The sequence below is a fragment of the Grampus griseus genome (assembly GCF_964374135.1).
Source record: "Grampus griseus genome assembly, chromosome: 7".
Classification (NCBI taxonomy): Eukaryota; Metazoa; Chordata; class Mammalia; order Artiodactyla; family Delphinidae; genus Grampus; species Grampus griseus.
The window spans coordinates 60641486-60646954 of NC_139001.1; positions in this window are offsets into that span (position 1 = coordinate 60641486).

A 5469-nucleotide genomic window follows, 5' to 3' on the forward strand; every position below is an offset into this window, starting at 1 on the left:
AAAATGATGTCATGTTTTCCTTTTTACCCTCCTTTCAAATATCCCCCTCTTTTCCCCCATAAAATACATCGAGTTAATTGCAAGAACTCATTTTGAATTCAGGCAAACCTGGGTTGGAATCCTAGTTTCCCTGCATGCTACCTATCTTTGTGATCCTGGGGAAATTAATTTTTTTTCATTTTAGTTTCCTCATTGATAAAATGAGGAATCATAATAATACACATCTCGTTGAGTTTTGTGAAGATCAATGAAATAATACATAAAGAGCGTTTTGCATTGCACCTATGCAATAGTAATGTTGCATAGTAATTGTAAATACTCAACAAGATTTTATCTCGATTGTTATTGTGGGGTAAAGTGGTATTCAGAGGGAAATTTATAGCTTAAAAATATAAAAAATACGAAAGCCTTAAAAATGAGATAAGCATTCAACTTTAAAAGTTAGGAAAAGACAAAGAAATGTTTGTTACAAATATGATGACTTCCATTTCTGATTATATGGAAGACTAGATGTCCAGAGAAGTCTTCCAGTACGGAAGTAAAAATTCTGGATAAAACATACTTTAAAATTTTTTTTAAAATGCTTGGCTGGCCTATCAGGAAAAGGAGGAATATCCTTGCTATAGATAGTAAGAAAGTAAAAATTCAGAGAGGTAAGCCTATCTGATACTGATGTTTGCCATGGAGGTGTCTGTCTATCTTAGGTGGCCATGTGCTGAGGAGGAGAGACCAAAGCATGAGGCCTGTAAAAGCTGAGATGATGGGCTGGAGAACATCCACATGAAGCCAGGATTCCAGAAAGGTTATACTAGGTATGTTCAAGAGCACTGATCTGGGATGTGGTGGTGAGAGTGGGGTGCCCTAGAGAAAGAGAGAGTGGAGGGAATTTACCTATCGTCCTTGCATCTAAATGAAATGTAAAAATGGGGAAAAATACTTGGAGAATATCTAACCACAAGTTTGTCATCACATGTGTTTGAGGCCAGAATTTATACCATCTGTGTTACCCACACCCCAATCAACCTGAGCTAAATATTTGGTTAAAAGTGCTCCCAAATATTTGGTTAACAGAATATTAACCAAATATCAGAATAAGCCTTAAGAAGGCAGAAGGGTGGAAATAATAAGAGAAAAAATTAATGAAATAGAAAGTGAAGAAACAGTACAGTCTTTTGAAAAGACTAATAGTAGTGATAAACCTTCAGAGAGTTGCCCAAGAAAGAGGAGAAAACACTAATAACGTTAGCAGTGGAAAGAGGACATAATTTGCCAATAAATTTGAAAACAGGTGAAATGCACAGATTCCTACAACAGTGTTTCTCAGATTTCAGCATGTATCAGAATCACCTGAAAGCCTTTTAAGAACACTGATGGCTGAGACTCCTCTCTCGAGCACCTGATTTAGTAGGTCTGCGATGGAGTCTGAAAATCTACATTTTTAGTAAGTTCACAGGTGATGAAACATTGAGATCACAGTCCTAGGAAATATAAATTACCAAACACATTCTGAAAGAAATAGAAATTATTTTCTAATCCAGTGCTTTCCTACCTTTTTCACATCATGTCACATACACACAAAACCCAGTAACACTGTATGCCTCCCTGGGGTAAACAGTTGAGGCTGCCCTTGGCTGGGGATAATATGCTCTTGAACTCAGCTTATCCCGGGCCCGCCTTGACCTACCTGTTCTTGGCAGCCCCAGTGATCGAAGGAGCAATATCTGGGCTTACCTGTAATCCATACTCCATATACCAGTGTGCCTTGCTGCACCTGCTGGGAAGCACTGTGCTAGGATTTATACTCAGACGTACTAATTATCTATTGCAGCATTAAAAATTTCCCCCGATTTTAACGGCTTGAAACAACATACATGTATTATCTCACAGTTGCTGTGGGTCAGGAATCCAGACGTGGCTTAGCTGGGTCCTCTGGCTCGGGGTTCTGACAAGGCTGCTATCAAGACGTGGGCAGGGGCCGCAGTTATCTTGTGGGGAAGAATCCGTTTCCAAACGCACTCACTTGGTTGTTGGAGGGAATCGGTTCCCGCGGGGCTGTTGGGCTGAAGGCTGCTTGGCTCCTGTCCGGTTGCTGGCTGCAGCCCTCAGTTCTTTGCCCCGTGGGTCTCTGTGTTGGTTCAGCTTGCTCCAACAACTTGCTTCTCGCGAGAAAGCAGGAAGGGCTAGAGAACGAGAGCTAGGCAGAAGTCAGCTTTCTGAAACCTAATTTCAGGGTGGCATCCCACCACTTTTGATGTATTCTATTAGAAGCAAGTTACTAGGTGCAGGTCACCCTTCAGGGGAGGGAATTACACGTGGGCATGAAAACCGGGAGGTGGAGATTATTGGGAGCCGTCTTAGAAGCCTGCTTACTACACCAGAAGAGAAATCCCTGGGTGGAAGGTTAATGCACACGTTCAGCTTTACCGGACAGTTCCAGATTACTATTTAATACTGCGTGATGGTTGCCATTATTACAAATTCTCACCGACACTTGCTATTGTCAGACTTTTTAATTTTTGTCAACCTGGTGGGTATGAAACAAGAACTTGTATTTCTCTAGTAACTAATGAGGTTGAATATAGTTTCGTATGTTTATTTATCACCCAGATGTGTTCTTCTGTGCAAGGCTATTCATATTTGTCGATTTCTATATTCGATTTTTATCTTTTTCTTATTGATTCAAAGGAGCCCATGTGTCTGGTTATTAACCCTGAGTCCACTCTATGTGTAATGAGTATCTTCCTCCAGTTTTTGGCATCTGTTTTCACTCTCTTGATAACTTGATATTCTTTGAGGAACAGCAGTTTTATTATAATGTAGTTGAACCTGTGCTTCCGGTTTTATGTTAAGAAATCCTTTGTTACCTCAAAGTGAGAAAGATACTGTTCTACGTATTCTTCTGGAGTTTTAAAATCCTGTCTTTAAGGCCTTTATCTATCAAGAATTGATTTCTGTGTACAGTTGTGAGATAGGAGTTCACTTACCTTTTCCCCTCACATGGTTAATCAATTAACACTTATTGAATAGTCTGTATCCCTCCTCCTAATCTGCAATGCCATAGATAAGTTTTCCTTATATTCATCTATTCATGGGTATTATTCTGGACTCTGTTTTGGTCCATTGATCTATCTCAGAATTGATAACATGTTCTTAGTTTTTAATGACTTAATAACAAGTCTTAGTATCTGGTAGTAAGACCATTGCTTCTCCTGCTTCTTCTCCAGGATTGTTTTGGCTATTCTTGACTCTTTGCTCTCCTGTATCTTAGAAGCAGCTTGTCAAGTTCCATGAATAGAATGTCATTAAATCTATAGGTCATTTTAGCAAAATATTGTTTACATCCTCTTTAATGTCCTTTACTGATATTTTATGGTTTTTTTCCATAAAGGACTTGTACATCTCTTGTCAGATCTATTCCAAGTTGACTTATGTATTTTGTTGCCATTATAATTAGCATCTTTCTTTTAATTGTGTCTTCTATATATTTATTGCTAAAGGGTAGATTTGCAATTATTTTTTGTCTGTTGATCTTACAGTGGCCTGAAAACCTCTTTTCCCAGTTCTTGTCTGGTTTTAGTGTCAAGGTTGTGCTAGCCTCAGTTAATGAGCTGGACGCTATTCCCTTTTTTTTTTCTGTTCTGCAAGATTTCATGTATGATTGGAACCATCTCGAATATTTGGCTGTTCTTGCCTTTAGAAATAGCTAGGCTTAGCGTTTTCTTTGTTGCAAAATTTGTTACTACTAATTAAATTTCTTTAATGGTAGTAGCAGAGTTTTCTATCTGGTGTGCCGTGTAAGCAAACTGATGTGTTCTGAATGGGCTTCAGGGTTTTTAAACCCTCAGCCCTGACGAGGCCAAGGCAGATAGGTGAGAAGTGGACATGGGCTGCAGGAGCCCCTGGACCAATTGCCTCTGGTCATGAGCATCCTCATCCCTTTGCCCCACTGTACCTTTGATGTATATCACTGAAGCTTTCTGATTTCTCCATAAAGACCTTGCACATGTTTTGTTGGATTTATTCCAAGGTGCCTTATAATTTGTTGCCATTACAATTAGCATCTTTCTTTTAATTGTGTTTTCTAATTATTTGTTGCTAAAATATAGATGTGCAATTTTATTTTGTTGACTGATCTTATTTATGGCAACCTTACTAAACTTTCTTATGAATACTCACAATTTTTCTATACAATAGCTTTTGCGTGTATGCCACGATGGGGAAAAGGTTGGTAAGCATTGCCTCAGAGAAAGTTTAGCCTTGGTTTCTTCATCTATAAAATGGGATTGAAAAAGTGTCTGCTTTATAAGATTGTTATGAGGATTAAATGAGTTAATCCAAGTTAGGCAACAGAACAGTACCTGGTAAACAGTAAGTGTTTAATTATTCTTCCTTTACTTAAGACTACATGTTCCCCTCCTGCCAGGTTCATCCTGATACCTTAGGCTTTCAGAAGTAGTTTTGACCTTTTTTGCGTCTTATACCCACTTTTAGAACCTGAGAGAAGCTTTGGATCCTTACCCCAGGAAAATGCAAAAATATATAATTTTGCATATAATTTGAGGAAGGTCAAGATCCCCTTATCTCTGTGCTTAGATCTTCCCCTGCCTCCAAAAGATTTATAGAACCAGGTTGAGAATCCTGCTATAGAACAATCTTCCTGGATTCCTAGAGGAATTTAAACTGTTCTAGTGGGATACCCTGTGGATTTGGGATTAATTGAATTCACTCCTAGTTCTGGTTGTGACATTGTGCCCCCATCTGATAAGTGGGATTCAGTCCTGCTCCTCTGACCTGCAGCCTAGCTTTGGTAATCAGGGCCAGGTCTTACTTTCCTTCTAGAGCCCGTGCCTTGGCAGACAGCTCAGAACCCCTGACATTCCTGAGATAGGGGTCATGCCCTGTAAATGTTAGTGTCTAGGGCAGGGTTTCTCCACATTGGTACTATTGACATTTATGCTGGATGATTTTCTATTGTGTGTGTCTGTGTGTAGGGGCTGCTCTATGCATTGTAGAATATTTAGTAGCATCCCTGGCTTCTGCTCATTAGATGCCATTAGCATCTCCCAATTATAACGATTAAAAATGTCTCCAGACATTGCCACATATCCCTTGGAGAGACAAAAATCGCCTCCAGTTGAGAATCACTATTCTAGGGCCTGAAGTCCTGTCCTTAAACTTCTGCCTGTTGCCTGAAGTCCTGCCATCTGCTGACAGACTGCCCAAATACCACAAGCTGAGTTCTCCAAATACAGCTTGCTCCTGGATTTCCCAATGCCATGTTCTGCCTTCCTGTAAAGAGGCCACTGTAATTGTTTTTTTTTTCTTTTTTTTTTTAAACATCTTTATTGGAGTATAATTGCTTTACAATGGTATGTTAGTTTCAGCTTCACAACAAAATGAATCAGTTATATATATACATATGTTCCCATATCTCTTCCCGCTTGCGTCTCCCTCCCTCCCACCCTCCCT